The sequence below is a fragment of the Onychostoma macrolepis genome, chromosome 22 (assembly GCF_012432095.1).
Source record: "Onychostoma macrolepis isolate SWU-2019 chromosome 22, ASM1243209v1, whole genome shotgun sequence".
Lineage (NCBI taxonomy): Eukaryota > Metazoa > Chordata > Actinopteri > Cypriniformes > Cyprinidae > Onychostoma > Onychostoma macrolepis.
The window spans coordinates 4,888,083-4,909,523 of NC_081176.1; the positions used below are offsets into that span (position 1 = coordinate 4,888,083).

The 21,441-nt window shown below is 40.6% G+C and overlaps 1 protein-coding gene across 1 annotated transcript in view; it reads left to right on the plus strand.

The window, feature by feature from the left end:
* Window positions 1-21,441, plus strand: part of LOC131530214 (uncharacterized) — a 59,169-nt gene that overhangs the window by 33,033 nt on the left and 4,695 nt on the right. The gene's annotated exons all lie outside the window — the stretch shown is intronic.

A 21,441-nucleotide genomic window follows, 5' to 3' on the forward strand; every position in this document is an offset into this window, starting at 1 on the left:
TTATTCAGTTGACTTTTGTTTGTCTCAGTTGACATTTCCTCCCCCATTGTCCCTAGTGAAAAGAAAAAAAAAAAAAAAAAGTATACTTTATTGTATTTGTAATATATTCCCTGCTTTAATAGTACATTTTTAAATATACTAACAAAAATATACTATCTTTAAATATATAAAAAGTATATTAGCATCATGCTTTTGCCTATTTTCACAATACAACTTTTAACACACTTTAAAATAATTGTAATTTAGTATATTTTCAAAAAAAAAAAAAAAAAAAGTACTTTAATTGAAAGTTCAGTTTATTTTTTATAAGTATATTTATTTGCACTTTATTTAAACATATTTTATGAATATTTTTTAACTGTGTGCTGAAATTGATTATTGTAACAATGCATTGAAAGTAAACTTTCAAAGTATATTATTAAATAACCTGAAGTTGTAGTATGTTTTAAGCAGAGGTGGGTAGTAACGAGTTGCATTTACTTCGTTACATTTTTCGGGTAACTAATACTTTGAGTATATTTAAAAATGGGTACTTTTACTCTTACTCAAGTACATTTTTAGTGAAAAAACGGTACTTTTACTCCATTACTGTGGGCAACGCTCCTCTCGTTACTTTATCTTAATGCGATACATTTTTAAAGTTAAAAATCCTTCAATTTATTCCAAAAGCGCCGTCTACTTTTTTTCTGGGCAATGATCGATGCCCGTTCACGAATGATTCATTCTTTTGAGTCAATTCTGTTCGAAGGCTTGATCAGACCAGTTGGCAAACCAGTGAATCGGTTCGCCGATCAGTTTGAATGATTCGTTCAGTTCCCTGCCGCACGTGCTGAGCCATCTAAAGCGGTTGTAACATCAAGAGTGTTGAAGACGTGGCTTTGGATCAACAGTCAGTTGAAAGCAAAGGCTATTGTTTGCTAGCTATGAAGATCTTTATTAGACGAACACCGCGTGTGCTGAGATTATATACAGTACATATATACATTTATAATACATAATTTAATCTATTTCAGTGATGCAAATCAGAATTTTTATCAGCTGTTACTCCAGTTTTCAGAGTCGTATGATCCTTTAGAAATCATTAAAATATACTGATTTATTACCACTGTTGTTGAAAAAAAAAACAGTATATGGTGGTTAGGTATGTTTTGAAGCTGGGATGCTGGTTTATGCTGGTCCTTTGCTGGTTTAAGATGGTCCTTAGCTGGTCATGTGCTGGTCTTAAGCTGGTTGGACCAGAATAAACCAGCAAAGGACCAGCTTAAATCAGCTCAAACCAGCATCCCATGCTTCAAAACATACCTTACCAGCATATACTGTTTTTTTTTTCAACAGGGAACAGTTTTGCTGCTTAATATTTTTTGGAACCTGTGACATTTTGTTTAGGATTATTTTATTAATAGAACGTTAAAAAAGAACAGCACTGATAATAAATCAGGCTGATAAAAATTCTGATTTGCATCACTGAAATAAATTACATAAAACTTTTTTTTTTTAAAACATTAAAAGTATTTTGAACGGCAGTGTATATGTATATGTGACCCTGGACCACAAAACCAGTCATAAGTGTCAATTTGTTCAAAAAAATATAAATACTGAGAAAATTGAGTTTAAAATTGTCCAAATGAAGTTATCAGCAATGCATATTACTAATCAAAAATTAGGTTTGAATATATTTACAGTAAGAAATTTCCAAAATATATATATAAAATTGATATATATAAATTTTATCTAAATATATATAAAAATAAACTATATTCAGTATATGATCAAAAGTAACTAGTAACTAACTACTTGAGTAGTTTTTTTTTATCCAATACTTTTTTACTCTTACTCAAGTAACTATTCAGACTATTACTTTTACTTTTACTTGAGTAAATATTTCTTCAAGTACTTTTACTTGAGTACAGTTTTTGGGTACTCTACCCACCTCTGGTTTTAAGTCACATTTTTGAGTAATTTTTAAATTTACTTCTTCATGCTTGGAATTCACTTCATTACTTGGACATACATTGCTTTCAGAAAGTAATAAAACAAATAACTAAAGCAAATAAATAATTATATGTGACCCTGGACCACAAAACCAGTCTTAAGTCGCTGGGGTATATCTGTAGCAATAGCCAAAAATACATGGTATGGGTCAAAATGATCAATTTTTCTTTTATGCCAAAAATCATTAGGCTATTAAGTAAAGATTAATAGACCAAAAAAGATTTGCACTCATCCAAATAGCCCAAAAAGGCTTATCATTTATTACTCAGAGGTAAAAAAAAAACCTTTTTTGACCTCGGAGTAATAAATAAGCCTTTTTGGGCTATTAGGATGAGTGCGGATCTTTTTTGGTCTATTAATCTATATTTTTTGGATCTGTGCACCTGTGTATTGTTGATCTACTGGACTTTCGGACGAATGTTTGGCGCTACGGCCTTCTCTATTTGTTGATATTAAGTAAAGATCATGTTCCATGAAGATATTTTGTAAATTTCTTACCGTAAATATATCAAAACTTCATTTCTGATTTGTAATATGCATTAAGAACTTCATTTGGATATCTTTAAAGGCAATTTTCTCAATATTTTGATTTTTTTTTTTTTTTGCACCCTCAGATTCCAAATTTTCAAATAGTTGTATTTCGGCCAAATATTGATGTAGCAATCTCAATTTTGAAAAATTGACACTTAAAGACTGGTTTTGTGGTCCAGGGTCACATATTATTATGCATTATAAAGTGTACAGTCAAGTAAACTGTCTATATTGCAAGGCCAAAAACTGAAGTTCACTCACTCTGCATTAATATTATATCACTGCATTATTATAACATATCATTATCAATTTTATGGAGAAATAAAGCTGAAAAATAACAATTGGCATTGATATCTGTACAAAGCTGCAGAAGTAGTTCCCCAGGAATACGTTTTTAGTCTCTTTCAATGTTGTTTGGAAGTGGAATGACATACAGTTTGTATTTAGGCCTAATAATTACACCTTTACATTTGAGTGATTGTGGATGGACAGCAAATACATTATGAGACAAATGTTCAGGATATATTTAGCTGAACATCTCTAAAAAAAAATTCCTACACGCACGCTCTTTAGCTAAAACACAGAATCTGTTTGTGGTGGATGCAGAAGATACCCCATCCTCACACTTGAAAGCCACCAGGGTCATAATTTCACAGAATGTTCCATCACTTCACTGTACAACAGATTTGTTTCTCTTTTAAGAGTCATGTTAGTACAGGAATGATAAAGAACACTGCTCACTGGAACATTTTTTGATGCTGTTCACTTTATTTAAACCGTTCCTTTTGATTTAACACCATATATCAGGTTTCCCGTTCAAACCTGACTGCATTGAACAGACTTGAAACAACCTTTTTCTTTTACTTTTTTATTTTCTTTTAAATAATGTTTTTGGAGAAAATATTTTCATAGAGTATAGGGCTGTAGGTTATTATAACTAATTAAAAGCTAATCAAGAAATAAACAATAGTAAATATATTTAATATTTATAATATTTACTATATTTCACTGGGAAAATGATTCATTGAATTGACTACATGTTTTTAAGGAAAGTGGTTGCAATCAATTTATTTTAGCTACATTTAAATACACAAATTTAGTTGACTAACTTTCAATTTTTTTTTATTTAAATGTAGCTCAAATAAATTGTTTGCAACCACTTATCTTAAAAAAAAAAAAAAGAAAGAAATTCAGTGTACATAAATCTTTCGTATTAGGCCTACATTAAGCCTTTTTTTAATGTAATAACTTTTTCTTATGGCAAAATATATATTTTAAGTGTGTTTCCTAAAAAGATTAAAAAACCACAGCCGTTTTCTAATCAGTCGCGTGACGTCAGCCCGTCCAATCACAGCTGAGCTAAGCTTCACTCAAAGAGTCACGAAAAGGAAAAGGTAAGCATTCCACGTTTCTTTATTCCTATTTAACGCACTTTTGAACGTTTATGATTTATTTTCGTGTCTTATTATTTTAACCAGCTCAGCAACGCTAATGCAAAGAGGAACTAACACTCCGTTACATAAAAGTTATCAATGGCAAGTGTTAAATATGCAGTGTTTTATATCACAGTTTGTCAGTGTGAAAAAAAATAAAAATTTTTTGTGGTTTTCTTTCTCAGTCGGACACAGACCAACAAGTCTGGTGATTTTTGTCTTTTAAACCAGGAAGACGGCTGACAGATCTAACCCACACTCGCGCCACAGAAACTAAAGCAACAGGTAAGACAAACCCACCCAATCACTATATTACAATAGTTTTAAACTTTGTGTTAATCGTTAGTTATGATCCGCTTCGTAAGTTTCATCTAGCATATCCTTGTGATGCTAATTAAGTTCACTAATGCAGCCGAAGCCCCGGTAAGTTAAACAAAGCGGCTCGAGGAGCAGTTATAATGGCTGTTTTGCTAACGTTATTTACCATTTCAGGCTGATATTTGCTCCTCAAGTTTTTTAATTTAATAAACTCATACTTGCATATGTTTTTGTTTTCAGAGTAAAGGCAGCGTGGAGTGCTGGGATGTCAAAGTCAACAAGATGGCTGCAATACTACGGGCCTAAAGTGAAGTAAGTAGAATTCACATTGATTCAATTGATGGGTTTTAGTGTTATGCGAGATGAAAATCATCATTTTCTGATTTATTTATTTTTATATATAAAAAATAAGTATATTTCTTCATTTTTGGATGATTGCTATTTTTGCAAATGTAGCAGCACAAATGGGGGTCTTCTGAAGCATGCACAGCCCAGACAAAAACTGGTTCTTTCACAGCACATGAAGGACACCATGATATCCAAGGATGTTTGGTGTAATACAGTGTGCCACCATTTTTGATTCAGAGTGTATTAGCAGAATGAATAACATATTACATTTCAATTTACCTTTGATTCAGAGTCCTTATGCTTCACAAGAATACGAGTTGGATCTTGAAAGTTCTAGTTCTAGTAGGCTTTCTTAATATGGATTACAAAAAAGGTCTTGTGTGTTATTGTTACGTGTGCTTGCTAAATAAAGCGCACGACGAAGGAATGTCCACTAAACCAGAGTATTTTAATAAAAATAAAATAAAAACACATAGGTGAAATAATAGCAAACAAAGGATGAGGGGAGAACACAGGCTTTAAATACTCAACGTAATCAAGGGGAAACAGAAACAGGTGTGAAGCTAATAAACCAATCAGGGGAACTAAGAAACTAGGTCAACATAACAGTTATATTTCCACTTGTATCTATCTTAAAGTTGCTTTGGATTTGTATAAAGGTGTGTTGATTTATTATTTATATTTATTAATTTATATTTATTTGGTTGTTTTATTAATAAAAATTCGGTTCAATTCAAGCTCAAGAACATTCAGCTGATACACCCCTGAAAGTTTTTCCAAATTAAATCCAGTTGACTGGAAGACATGTTGTGAAAATTACTACAAGTTTTTGAAAGTACTGCAGGGTGTTAAATGGGCGCACGCCCTACCGAATAAACACTACACTACTGATGTGTGAGCGGCCATCAGGCACAAATGTGACAAAGCAATTCTTTATAGAATTGCAATATTTTTTGGACATGTATAATTTAAAATGGTTTTGTTTTGTTTTATTGTATTTATTTTACATGTTCTAAATGTTTATTTTTTTATGTTTGTTTCTTTCAGCGTTCTTTTTATTTAAAAACATGATTGGTGCATTTTATGTTTTGCAGTGCTAAAACCATTTGAAGTTTAAATAAACACTGTTTGAATTGTTAATAATCTGTCTCTGTCTGTTATTGAAGTTATGTATTTATTATACATAATAATATGTATAATAAATAATAATAATAATAATAAATAATAAATAATAATAATAAATAATAAATAATATTTATTATACATTATGCTTTGTTCAAATTTTTGTTTAAATTTGAGTTTGTGTAAATAGTCTCTTCCAACAACATGGCTATTTGCACTTAAATAGACACTCCGATTATTTTTTTTTTTTTATATTCCCAACAATTAAACAGTTGCCCACCGAAAAAAAACAGGGGGTGCTGCAGCACCCCCACTTCCCGCGCCCCTGATCAAGGCACAGAAACGTAGTAAAAGAACATCGTTAAAATGGTCCATGCGACATCAGTGGTTCAACTGTAATTTTATGAAGCTATGAGAATACTTTTTGTGCGCAAAGAAAACAAAAATAACTTTATTCAATGATTTCTTCTCTCCTGGGAGAGTCTGCCACCATTAACAAGAGTACCACAACGCATGCGTGTGCGTTCATTTGCCAGTAAACAAAGTGCAGCATCAGCACCACCGTGGGTCAGAGAGCTCTCGGGTTTCATCAGAAATATCTTAATTTGTGTTCTGAAGATGAACGAAGGTCTTACGGGTTTTGAACAACATGAGGGTGAATAATTAATGATAGAATTATCATTTTTGGGTGATCTCGTAAAACATTGTTGACAAGATCACGTGACAGATGCAATTGGAGACCACTGGAAATGCAAGTTTAGCATTTTATAAACAATGTTTGAACTGGAAAGTATTTGGAATAGCAGCTGATAATTCAATCTCAACCTGTTCTGCATGTTACTCTGTACTTCACTTTCACTCATTTAATTTCTTGTCATTTCCAGTCTTCCTGTGAAGAAATCCTGAATGAGGATCAAATTTTGAGATTAACCCTAGCTAAGATAATAGCCTATCTAATTGGTCAAGACACCAGATGGGATGTGTCCAAAAAGCCGAGTTTAAAACCTCAGGACACCATCAAATCGCCCCTTCTTCCCTTCTCCTCTCTTCTTCTCGCCACTGCGTTTTGACGCTGTTTTAGCGCTCTTTGAGCGTGCTCTGGCCTACAGGCCAGTTGCTACTTAACACCACGATGAGAAGAAAAACCACCTAGTCTCGTTACTCATTTTATTCTTTTACTTTAGTTTCTTTTCTTTCCGTTGAGTCTCGTGTTCAAAAGTTAAGTTTGCCGCAAAGTCCAGCTCCGACTGCACCCGCTTCAAACTTCAACCAGCAACGGACTCCAAGACCATCCTCAGCCAACGCCCAACCATTGGCTCCCAAGACATCACTTCAAAGACTACTGAACTTCCAGCCAATCACCAACTCGGAAAACCCTTTCCTGCAACGACGACGACAGAAGGGAATCCCTGTAACACAAGGCAACGCAAGTAAAACAACTCCAGATCCTAACTGAACTGGTGCATTTAATATAAATTTTAGCCTCATTGAGAAACTCAATGCGAGGGTTAATTAAGTGATTGATGGTTGTTCAGGTCTATGCGATAGCACATATTGCTATAAACTTGGGATTTCACATTCTCATTCTCTAAACTCATCCTTTCTCTCTTTCTGCAACGTGTGAATGTGTGAATGCGTGTGTTCATGTTAGATTAGTTTATGTCTTGGGTTTATATAAATAAAGTCTTATTTATATTCAAAAGAGAAGTATCTTGTGTTTTGTGCTTACAAGTTAATGTCTTAATCTGCCAATCTTGTTACTGTGCTTATTAATAGTGTTTTCACTATATTTTGGATTTTAATATCCAGTGCAGAGTTGATGTTATACAGCTCGTTCAGTGAATCGCGGAAGACTCAGTGATCAGCCGCAAAACAGTGATTCTGTTCAAATTACCTATAAAATCATAAATGATTCCCTTTGAGCTAAATTAAAATTATATTTATGTATCAAACCCTACATAATAATGGTGGAGAATGCGGGCAGATTAATCTAAATTGTAAGCATAAACCAAGTTATTTAATCTTTTCCATTGCTGTGGATGAAAGATGAGACGCTTCTGAGCGAGACTAGGGTGTGTGTGTGTGACGTCAGCAGCGCGCGCCTGCTTGAATGAATGAATGAACGCAGAGAAGGCTGTAACCTGAGTCCGTCTCTCCATTGTTCAACTGCAGTAAGTGAACTTAAAGTTATCTGAGATTGTACAATAAGGTTGAAATTGAGCGTGTTCCTCTTTTCTGTAATGCCTTGTTTTATAGCTGAATTGATGTCTTGCGAGTTCCAGGTCATTCAATAGCTATACTCCTGAATCTCAGTTACTGTTAGTAGAACGGAGCGAAACTGCAATAATTAAAAGGAAATAAATCGGTGGATAAAATTAGTTTTGAGCGTGTTCCTCAATTCTATTTGATCAAAGCCTTATTATTCATAGTTTGATTTTCAGTGCGTGTTCCATTGTCAGATCATCTATGCTATAAGCTTGATAAAGTTAAAGTTAACTTTGTGCCAACAGCGAAGCAAACCTGTTGTTTATGTGTCCAGAGAAACTGGCACAGGCTTTTATGATCTGATCCCTGTTTTCCTCGAATGCAGCACGAAGCGGCGATTCGAATAAAGTTTAATCAAACTCTGAACGAACTGAGTTTAAGCGCCACATCGCAGAACCAACTAAAAGCGGTGTTGTTATTTGTACAGTGTTGAAATGCGCCGACATTTCATGTAACATGCTTAACTGTAATTGCAGTGCAACATTCACGTGCTAGTCCACTAGAGTTTGTTTTGGTTGCCACAGTTACGATCGTGACACGGAAGTCTTAACCTACTTCCGGAGCAACTCTGAACTGCGCACGCGCAGCACATCGAAGCTATTGTAAACAAACTCCATACTGTTGCTAAGCTAACGAAACGGTTGTGTTTACATTGAAGCCTATGCTAAAGCCATTAGCCTCAAAGGTTAGAAGTTAGCATTAGTATCCAGTGGTTGAATACAGTGTGTGTGTTTGAAAAGCTAAAGTGGTTTAACCCTTTAAACATCTAAACTAATACACTTGTTGGTCTTTCTCTTTCTTATTTATCTAATTTCTCACTTCTTACCACTTATTTGCATTTTACTAGAGAGGGAAATACTAGTTCACAATTATTAATTGTGTCAAATTCAAATTTGATTAAAACATTAAATTTATTTGGAATCATTCAAATTTCTCTTCAGATCATTTCATATGATCATTACTCCTAGTATTCTCGTTTGGGCCTAATCATTTTAGGTACAAATAAGCCTTGAACTTTGAAAGTTTTAAACTTATTCTACCTAATTGATTTATTACCCATATCAATAGATTCTATTTAGACTTATACTCATTACTTTATTGCGTTTTACCCCTCTTTCTTCCTGTTTTGGTTATAGACTTAGCCACTATTTTTAGTTACTAAAACTAAAGAGTTCATCCTTTATTTAATTTCATTTTTTGCTTATTTTACCCATTTATTACTTTTCAAGTTTACTTTGTCTTACCATTTTCTTTCCTCTGTGTATCCTAGCTTGGGAACGACAAACCTGAGCCTTAATAGGAGACATTGTTATCCCTCACTACGAGTTCAAATAAATTAGAGAGACAAATCTCTTTCACCGAAATTTATTTATTTGTTATTAGTTGTGCAGCAACTGAAAATAACGCCCACTCGTAGTCGGGCATAACAACTTGCTAGTGGACCCGATCCACTTAATCTACTGTCTCCTTCCTTCTGCTTTCTTTCCTCTTCACTTTTCACATTTGTAGGGACCTGTAAGAACCATCAATCGATTCTAAGTGAATGAAATACACAATCCTGGCAAAAGGCGAATCATCTTTAAGAATTTGATTGTAATCAAACACTCTTTCGTTCTTCCTAGCCTCCCACATTTGAAAACGCAATCCAAATTTTAACATCTCATCTAACGCTGAGATCAATTTAATAGAGAGAAGTTTTGGGCAACCGTTGCCTCGCAGCCTCCCTGGTGAGCGGTCCAACTGTAAGGTGTATGTTGTCAATCCTGTCAGACTAAGAAAGAGATATCATAATTATTATTATATTCGTTTGTCTAAAACAGAGATTTAATAATATTGTTTGCCTCCTTGATAACATTTAATTGAAAAAAAAAAGAATTTTCCTCATTTGAAAAAAAAGGAATTGATTCTTTAATTGAATTTGTTTTTCACCTTTTCTCTCTTTTCCTCTTCCTCATTAGAAGTGACGAAGTCTTCACATCTCTAGTCTACCTAGATACCCTGAGACCAACACAGTCATCACCACACTACACTAGTGGTTCAAAATCACTGACACAACACTTAGTTGTCCCACCACACATAGGTTTCTACTCCACACAGATCTGTGTCAGTCTCTCTTCTCCCCAGCGTGCTAACATGCCGCAGACTGCAGCCCCTTGCCCAAGGGAAGATGGGAACACTTGGCTGAGAGGCACGACAGACAGCCTCACCCCAAGACCCTTGAACTGTTATTATTTTTAATAATAATCCTAATTCTGAGAAGATTTCTGACACAAGATTCGAGCCAGAACACCAACCACGAGGAGCTAGTCAAAATCACCAGCTCCTAAGCTATGCCTTCACGACCCAGCTGAAGCTCAACGACAAGCACATCACCCATCTTCAAGAGGAGCTGACATGTGCTCAACGCATAGACAAGCTGGAAGTGAAAGTTCAAGATCAACCCAAAGCACCCAACGAGAGGGAGCAGGAAACAACGGAACAAGTTAAGGAGCTCCAAGCAGCCCTGACAGCAGCTAAGCTTGACCAACAACATGCAAAAGCTGCCCAGAAAGACCTGGTAAACAGACTCCAGTATTCTGAACAGCTACTAGAGAAAGCCAAGAATGACATCAGTAACAAGAATGCTGAAATCAGTAGCTTGAAAGACCACCTTGAAAGGTACAAAACTGAAATGGACAATCTGACCCAACAACTAGACGATACCAACCATGAGCTCCATATGGTCAGAAAAGAACTCAAACATGCTTATGAGCAGAAACAAGAGCCAAGGCAAGAGAAACATTTCTCAGCCTCACCACTGCTGAGCAGAGCCGAGTCCCACGTCCAAGAACTGGTACGCAACGAAAGAAGCGAAGGGCCACAACCCAAAACCTCACCTGCCTTCGCCACAGAACTCTTTCCTGTCAACAAAGATAAACCTCCCTTCCAAGCAGACCTTGGAGCTGCACTTGGGATGACCGTCAAAGACCTCGACAAGCTGTCTAAAAACATCAGCAAGTTCAACCCGAACTCCACAGAGGGCCACACCATCGAGGCTCATCTGCAAGATATCGACTTTTATCTAGAAATGAGACCTCATGTGACTGACAGAGACAGGTTGTACCTCCTTAGAGCAACGTCCAGTCCCGAGGTACGAAACTTCCTAGATCGACAGCCCAGTCGAACAAAGTCAGACTACCAGCTACTTTGTGAGGTCCTGATTAAAGAATTTACAGACCCAGAGTCCGAACATGGACTGTTAACTGCCTTGGAAACCAAACAAGGTCGACAAGAGACTCCACAAGCTTACTACAACCGACTCCGACAAGCTTACTTTGGTGCACACAACGAACCTGACCTTGAAGAGGATGTGAACTTCAAAAGCCTCTTCCTAAAAAATCTGCACCCTGGAGTCAGTCACCATCTAGGCGTCATGGCCTGTCCACGCTCCATGACCATCCAACAGTTGCGTGACCTAACACAGAAGGCCTACAACAAGCAGAAGATGGCCTCAAAGAAAGGTAACAAAACCTCCACACTCTTGAACTCTGTCACCAAAGACTCTAGCCTTGCACTGGACGACACCCAGTTGCATCACAATGCCAGAGTTTTCCATCAAGAGCACGGAGAACGTGACCCCTATGTCCACGACAGCTATCAGCCCAACCGCTGGAAAAATCCATGGGACAAGCCACGCTTCTCAAGAAACCCAAAAGATCAGACATCCAAAAGTAATCGCCTGACTCATCCAAGAGCAACTCGTGTGGGTAAGCAACAACGAAACCCACCTCAGCACCACTCAGACGTGCACAGCGCTGAGTATGCACAAGAACAAGACAGCTTACCATCAGAAGACATGGAACAAGTCATGAGACGACTGAAAGAGTTCCTTCAAGATAAGCTGAACACAGATGACTACAAAATTGAGTCATGCTCGCTGTGACCAGCGACAGAACGGAAGGCCGGTGATCACATGGTACACCACCATATCAGAGATGACAAGCACCTGTTCAACAACCACCCCGAACGAGCACGTCTCTCACGGCCAACTGTTGATGAAAACTGAGGTACCAGAGAACATCACCTCAGTCACCCATCACTCACTAACAAACTGGTAAATGAACTCCAACTCCAAGAACCACATTCCTGTCTGTGCAACAGCAACCACCAAAGCACAGAAGGTCAGAAAGTCTGTCACATCCAGAAGGCAGCACAAGAGGAATGCAACATAGGAGAAGAAGTTTGCATCCCAGCTTCACACAGCCATGCCAAACTACCTCCGACTGTCTGCTAAAGAACTTCCTGCCTTTCTGGACTGACCCCATTAGATCATGGACACGCCTCATCCAAGCCAAGGATGCAGAGAGCCCGTCTTCACTGACATACCCGAAAAGGGGGGAGACAACACAGACTGAAACAGATCTGACCACACCTACACTATACCAGTAACACACACAACATTACCTACACCCAGAGGTACCACATCCACTGATAACACATTTAACAAACATATTCTTCCCACAAGTAGAATATCCAAATTTTAGCGTAACATAAAGTTACATACACCACCATGAAGGAACATGCAGCTACCCTCACCATAGTTAGAACATCTGACACTAAGTTAAGGTACATGACTTCCTAGCTGCACATGACATCCTAGCTCAACAGTAGTTGCAAACCATGCTAGGAAAACCCACAGCAGCTTTGTTTTGTTTTGTTCTTCTTTACCTATCCTTTTCCTTCCCCTCTTTCTTTAGTAGGTGAAAACCTAGACACCCTTCAAGGGTCAAAGGTCTGATATTAGGATTGACTCACTACACCTAATATCCATGCACGATAGGTCAAGTCATTTTACTACAAATGATGTCACCAGAAACTAAAGGTGAACACTCTTAAGTTAAGACAACTTAGAAGAAACAAACAAATCTAATCACAAAATTTGATTGAAGAATCAACGTACTAAACTAAATTAGAACAACAATTTCCAAAATTGAACTAAACTATTCAGTTTACCGAACTAGATTGACCAATTAAATATAACCGCCTGTACCCGAATAACCTGATGCCCTGCACCAGTACAGTAACTGTCATGGAGGTGTTGTCTTGTTGTTTGCTGTGTTTGTGTCTGCTTCTTCTGCCTCTGTTTATCCAGTGCTTGCCGATGTCTCCAACTCGACACATCGCCAATCAAGGGGGGTATGTAGCGTCAGAACAAGTCAGACAAAACTAAGATTCATTCAGAACATCGAAACATGAGGAGCTGAAATTCCAGGAGAACAGGACAACATCGTAAAGATTCCTATCTCCGATTTCTGGAGCAAGCCTAACCAACAAGCCTCTTCCAGAACAGCTTGCAACATTTAAGACAAAAGAACACTTATTGATAAGTCCAACGAGGAAGGAGATCGTCAAATTTGGGGTAAATAATCAAGATTAATGGTCAAAGAGATGGCCATCACATGTGTTCCACAAGAGAAATCACAAGCTTCTTTAGATTGACTTTTCCCCCACACATAGAAGACAAAGAACCAGACTGAAATTCCTCTGTCCAAAGAACATGTCTTTTGGTCTCCACAGAACTATACAGAGACTTTCTTTTCATATGCACATAAAACCATCCTAAAAGGACATTGCTAGACATAACACTATATTATGTATGTAACCACACATTAGACTATCATGTTTTAAGCACATATTATGTATGTCTTTTAATAACTATTGAATGACTTTAAGGTTTATTCATGTTTGGTATGTATGAGCTTGACAATTCTAGCTTGAAACGTTTCTTCCAACTGATTCTTTGTCAAATGTATCATATTCTGGTTATAGAAATCACATCCGAAATTATACTTTGCAAGAGTGTGAAAAGTCAGACCATGTGACCAGATAACATGCTGATTTATGATGGAAGGAACAACCCTAGCTAAGATAATAGCCTATCTAATTGGTCAAGACACCAGATGGGATGTGTCCAAAAGCCGAGTTTAAAACCTCAGGACACCATCAAATCGCCTTCTTCCCTTCTCCTCTCTTCTCGCCACTGCGTTTTGACGCTGTTTTAGCGCTCTTGAGCGTGCTCTGGCCTACAGGCCAGTTGCTACTTAACACCACGATGAGAAGAAAAACCACCTAGTCTCGTTACTCATTTTATTCTTTTACTTTAGTTTCTTTTCTTTCCGTTGAGTCTCGTGTTCAAAAGTTAAGTTTGCCGCAAAGTCCAGCTCCGACTGCACCCGCTTCAAACTTCAACCAGCAACGGACTCCAAGACCATCCTCAGCCAACGCCCAACCATTGACTTCCCAAGACATCACTTCAAAGACTACTGAACTTCCAGCCAATCACCAACTCGAAAACCCCTTTCCTGCAACGACGACAGAAAGGAATCCCTGTAACAAGGCAACGCAAGTAAAACAACTCAGATCCTAACTGAACTGGTGCATTTAATATAAATTTTAGCCTCATTGAGAAACTCAATGCGAGGGTTAATTAAGTGATTGATGGTTGTTCAGGTCTATGCGATAGCACATATTGCTATAAACTTGGGATTTCACATTCTCATTCTCTAAACTCATCCTTTCTCTCTTTCTGCAACGTGTGAATGCGTGTGTTCATGTTAGATTAGTTTGTCTTAGGTTTATATAAATAAAGTCTTATTTATATTCAAAAGAGAAGTATCTTGTGTTTTGTGCTTACAAGTTAATGTCTTAATCTGCCAATCTTGTTACTGTGCTTATTAATAGTGTTTTCACTATATTTTGGATTTTAATATCCAGTGCAGAGTTGATGTTATACGGCTCGTTCAGTGAATCGCGGAAGACTCAGTGATCAGCCGCAAAACAGTGATTCTGTTCAAATTACCTATAAAATCATAAATGATTCCCTTTGAGCTAAATTAAAATTATATTTATGTATCAAACCCTACATATACTTAACGTGAAAAAAAAAAAAAAAAAAAAAAAAGAAATTGATTCACATCTTTTTATTTTCTTTTTCAGATTTACAAAATATTCCATTTTACAGATGTACATTTTAACAAACCCCTCCCCCATTCCCCACCCCAACCTGTGTCAGTTACTATAATGAAGATTGCTAACATACATCTGTAAGAAATGACTCCAAAAATCTAAATAAAAATCAAAAAATTAATCACCATAAACATTACCACTCTTATATTGCATCTCACCAGTGTCACGTTAGTGTTGTCAAGGAGAGAGGCGAGGAGACGAGGAATAATGCTATCTTTAATGAGAGACTTCAGCGAACGAGGAACTTACAAACACATTGACAAAATAAGACAGAACACTGAGGAGAGGGAACACAGGACTTATAAACACACAGAAATCAAGGGAGGAGAACAGAAACAGGTGGGGAACAATAACACACGGCTGGGGACTAATTAACTCATAATGACAAACTAGGACATGAACTTCCATATAAGGCCACAGGAGGAGGGGAAAAACACTAGATACGGAGACACAGTCTGACAACCAGCAGGTCATTATGTTGTACCTTCAATAAATGCCAAATATTTGCCCCACTTTCTCTTATACACCTCATTTTTTTCAAGTAGTCTCTATGCCATTTTTTCATATGCTGCAACTTTCCTCAAATCTGTAACCCATTCTTGAAAAGATGGCGAGCCTGGTGACCGCCAACTTCTCATAATAATTTGTCTCCCAATCATAAAACTTATTTGAATCCATTCAGCAGTCTTTACTTCAGGGCTTAAAAAAGACAGGTCTCCAGGCACATAAATACCTGGAGAGAACGGAAAGCAACATTCTGACACCACCTGAATATAGTTATGAACCATTAACCACAATTTTTGTGTTTCCGAGCAAGACCACAGAGCATGCATCAGGTCTCCATCCTCCCTCTCACATCTCCAGCACTTGGCAGAGTCCTTCAGTCCAAGTCTAGATAACCTGCTTGGAGTCCAATAAAAATCGATTCAATATTTTGAATTGAATAAGTCGTACTCCCAGATTCCTTGACACTGTTTTACAATTTCTACATATTCTGCTCCAATCTTCATCACTAAGTGAGAGATTCAGATCATTGCTCCATATTCTTCTAAGATCAGAATGAAAATTCTGATCTATTTTATCCATTAGCAATCTATAATATACTGATACCTCATGCCCTCTACCCCACACTTTTCCTTCTAAAAATGTTTGTCTTCTGCTGAATAAAAGGAAGTTGAACACACCTGGGACAGCATCAGGGTTAATGAATAATGAGATCATTTTCATTTTGAACCAATTTTGCATTATTTATTACATTTACTAGAGTTGCTAATTATATTTTTAAATAATATAACATTTAAAAGCAGTATAATAGTATTTAGTATTATAAATAGTGGAAAACTTTATTGCAGTGGTAGAATTGGCAGAATTACAGTAAATGCCTGAAAACATTGCTGACAGGACTTTACTGTCAAATTAGTACTGACCTTTAGTTCAGAAGCTACATAAAATATTTACTTAAATATTTATTTAAATGTTTCCCCTTAGACAAAATAAGTAATCATTCACATTTATTTATTTTCTTTAGTATTACTGCATGTTTTTACCTATAATATTTGTCTGTGAGTCCTTCATTTTTGATCAGTATGAAGATGGATCTCCAAATCATACAGTCACTGGAAAGGTTCAAATATGAAGAGGAGACGCTGGAAAACATCTTAGGTTACGTATGTAACCCCAGTTCCTTGAGGGAACGAGAGACTGCGTCCAAGAACGCTAGGTGAACGCCTCCAGCGTGACCGCGCTCTGATACAAATGTAATCTGTCCAAAGGATGGGCGAGACGTCACGGGCGGGTGACGTAACGGCCAGGAATGAAGGAACGGTCAGGAATGAAGCAACCGCTCGTAGGGATGCCAGAAGTATGGCCTTGAGACGCAGCATCTCGTTCCCTCGAGGAACTGGGGTTACATACGTAACCTAAGATGTTCCTCTTCAGGAACTCGAGCTTTGTCCAAGAACGCTAGGGGAACGAGATCCCTACGCCGCCAGACTGACAAATCCCTGCCTAGTGTGGATGGAGCACAGCTAGGGCGAGAGAAAAAAGGCCACAGGTGGCTAGGTGAGCGGGGCCTGCGTCCCGAAGGCCAACTTCTGAAGAGTGAGTCTTGATCTCCAAGAGGGGAGAGCAGAGTAGCATCCTGATCCACCACATAGCAAACGCTCTCTGGCCGGAGGCCTCAGCCTCTGGAGGAAACATGTACTAGGGGGTGTCTACCCACTGAAGGTCACAGAGAAGGGCGCGGTAGGCCGGTATAGCCGCCACGTAAACCCTCAGGGTGGAGTGGGTTAACCCTGTGGAGGAACAGGCCCGCACAAACTCCAGAACTGTACCAAACGGGCAGTTGGCTGGGTTGAGCTGGCAACCTCTGCACCATGAAGTGACACTTCATTTCAGGATGTACAAGTCCCTTGTGTTGTGGAGAAAACATGTAACTAGGGGGTGCCTACCCACTGAAAGGCCACCGAGAAGGGCGCGGTAGGCCGGTATAGCCGCCACGTAAACCCTCAGGGTGGAGTGGGTTAACGAACTCCAGAACTGTACCAATCGGGCAGTTGACTGGGTCGAGCTGGCAGTCTCTGCACCAAGAAGTGAAAAGTTCCACTTCAAGGCGTATAGTTTCCTCATTGAGGGAGCTCTGGATTGGAGGAAGGTCTCAACAACCTCGGTTGGGAGACCGGAAGCTATGGGCTTCCAAAGCTCCTGGCGGGGGTGACAGACCCCCGCTTGTGAGAGGAGATCCCTCCTGACGGGAATCTCCCATGGAGAGCCGTCGAGGAGAGAAATCATACTCGGACCATACTCGGCCCGGCCAGAACGGTGCTACCAGAAGTAGACTGACCTTGTCCCAGCGCACTCTCGCCAGAACTCCCGGGAGCAGAGCGATCGGGGAAAAATGTACAGACGAAGCCTCTGCCACGTCTGTACCATGGCATCCAGCCCCATTGGAGCTGTCTGCTCCCACACTGAGATGCCCAGTCATGTGAACTGCTCTCAGCGAGAGGAGTTTGTCCTGGGACCACCCAAGGATCTGGTACGCCAGCCTGTACAGGGGGCGTGAACACAGATCTGCTCGGTGATTGATGTAAGAGACCACCGCTGTGTTTTCGGTGCTATCGCACCAACACCGGCGATCTCTTAGGTCTGGGAGAAAGTGTTTCTGTGAAACACCACCAGCATCTCCGGGCAGTTTATGTGCCACATGAGACGGCGAGTACTGCACAGACTGCGGGCAGGGTGATGGACACGTCCGTCGCTAGCATACGCAGCGACACAGCGCTCCCAGCACTGGGCCCTGAGACAAGAACCAAGGATGTCTCCACATGTCTAAGGCACGTAGGCACCACCACGTGACCTTGATCATGTGAAGCGGGTTTCCCCTTGGGGAGAACCCCTTGGTCTTGATCCACCACTGTTGAGTGACTGGCCTTCTTTCACTCTCCTGACTGCCATGAGAATCGACTCGATCGGAGCAGGGGACACACGTGCCTGCATCGTGGTCGAGTCCCACACCACACCACACCACACCAAGATAAGTGGTTCTCTGTAATGGAGAAAGCACACTCTTCTTGGCATTCAGTCTTAACCCCAACACTTTCATGTGAGCAAGAACAACATCTCGATGTTCAGCCGCCATCTGCTCTGATTGAGCGAGAATCAACCAAAGTGGATATGCGGATGCCTTGTAGCCGCAACGGAGCTAAAGCGGCATCCACACACTTTGTAAAGTGCGTGGTGAGTGCTAGGCCGAAGGGAAGAACCCGATATTGGTGAGCTTCGCCCTCGAAAGCAAACCTCAGGAACTCCCTGTGAGTGGAAAGGATGGAGATATGGAAGTATGCGTCTTTTAGATCGATCGTGACAAACACGTCCTCGGACCTGATCTGAGACACGACCTGTTGAGCATCTTGAACTTCAGTCTGCTGACTGAGTGGTTCAACTGATTCAGATCTAAAATGGGACGCCAACCCTCCATCCTTCTTGGGAACTATGAAGTACCGGCTGTAGAACCCGGAATCTCTTTCTTGAGGAGGGACCACCTCGATGGCCTCCTTTCTCAAGAGAGTACTCTACTTCTCGTTCCATTACCAGAACCTGCTCGGGGCCCACCAGAGTGGGATTCACCCTGTTGAAACGAGGCGGAGGAGAACCAAACTGGATTCTGTAGCCTCTTTCTACAGTATGCAGGTCCCATGGAGACACATTTGGCAGTAGTTTTCACGCTGCCAAATAGTCTACTAAGGGAACCAGTCTCTCAAGACTGGCCTCTGGTATAACCAGGGCGGCTAGCTCGGTGTCCTGGAACAGCACGCCGGCAGGAGACGGCCAAACTAGCTGCTCTAGAGAGTCCTGAAGGGGGTGGCGAGCATCTCAGCTCCGCTACATTTCCGGGCGGAAGAAACTGAGATGTGTGCTCGCTGGAGATCGCTGTGCCCTGGAACACCGTACGTGGCAGGGTTGGCAGACAGATCTCCTGAGGGCACTGAGGAGAGACGGGCACCGTGTACCGCGGTGTACGCCGCTCTTCCCCAGAGGGGCCTGCCCTCATAAGTTCTGGGCCATGGGCACCAGGACTGCCTCAGCTGAAGTCTCCTATTGAAGCGACTGTCCTCAGACTCGCGTCATCTTCTAGGAAGACTAGACTGGTAGAACCAGAGCCTGCAACGCAGGACCCAATGAGACACGCTTGGCAGGGGCTCCCACACCGCCAGGTGCCTACTAAGGGAACCAGTCTCTGGAGACTGGCCTCTGGTATAATCAGAGCGGCTAGTTCGGTATCCTGGAACGGCACACCAGCAGGAGAAAGCCAAACTAGCTGCTCTAGAGACCCCCGAAGGGGTGGAGAGCATCTCATCTCCGCTATGTTTCCGGGCGGAAGAAACTGAGATGTATGCTCGCTGGAGATCGCTGCGCCCTGGAACACTGTACGTGGCAGGGTTGGCAGACCGATCTCCTGAGGACACTGAGGAGAGACGGGCACAGTGCATGCCGCTCTTCCCCAGAGGGGCCGGCCCTCAGAAGTCCTGGGCCATAGGCAGCAGGATGTTTTAGCCAAAGACTATCCAACGAGAGTGACAGATCCGCCTTCTGCTAGAAGGCCTCGGCCCGGGTGCGCCACTCTGACTCCAACATACTGGGGAGTACGAGAAGTGACTATATGAGGAGCTGGAACACGGTTGGGGCTGCTCCACCCAGCAGCCCCTGCTGACCACATCAACCTCCTCAGAGGAAGAGAAGTAAACATTGTGCTCTCACTCGAGAAAATCCCAAGTTTTCTTAAGCTCCTACACATACACATCTAACTTCTCCTAATTAGATGAAATAGATCATTTAATTCCTCAAAATTAAATGGAGAAAAACAACCAGACAAGTAAACACGGTCTGATATGAAAGGATTCATGAAACGAACGAGAATGACATAATGCACGCGTCGCCTCGGCAACGCGCGCTGCAACAGTGAGCTCTCACTCAAAGGGGGAAGAACTGCACTGCTGGCTTCCAGCCCTGAGCGAGAGCGCTAAATCTTGGGATTGCAGGTGGAGAGAGGGCGAACCCGTCTCCAACCCGTCCGCCAGATCTATGTGCAATCCCCACGATATCTTCCGGACCGGAACCACGAGATCATACGGCGGGGAGAAGCACGATCAGCCCCTATGCAGGGACACTGCTATAATGACAACCTCGTTCATAATAAGCTTGTGCAAATAATGCTCGTCCAAACAATGCTCGTGCAAACAATGCTCGTGCAAACACTGCGATTTTACAAAGCTCATAGATGCCCTTCACGTCTACCTCCTCGGAGAAAGACAGGCGGAGCGTCTAGCCCTCTCTCTCTGGGGGGAAGAACCCGCGGGGCTTCCGATCCCAGAGAGCGGGTGCTGGATCTGATGGGAAAGAAGAAGATAGGGGCTCGCCCGTCTTCATTCCCTCCACCTGATCCATCTGCGATCCCCTGCTCTGCCTCGGCGAAAGCGGGCCGGCAACGCAAGAAACGCATGTGAAAGCTCCCTCCTCAAAGAGAGCCCTCTGAGAGTAAGCATACGCAGCGACAAATGCTCACAAAGCGGGCTCTCAAGCAGACCACACACGGACTGTTAGTGAAAAACACACAGCCTGTAATGCGATCTGCACTCGCCCAAGTGCTAGTTTCTCTGCACTTTAGACATTGTGAAGTTATTTCAAGTGACAAACAACACTAAATAAGACTCACAACACAGATCGACAGACACACACAGAGTAGCGGTAGCTGAATGACAAAAGCTGACGCCGTTTCCACCGCACGTGCTTTTATGCCTCCTGGCCGTTACGTCACCCGCCCGTGACGTCTCGCCCATCCTTTGGACAGATTACATTTGTATCAATAGCGCGGTCACGCTGGAGGTGTTCCCCTAGCGTTCTTGGATGCAGCTCGAGTTCCTCAAGAGGA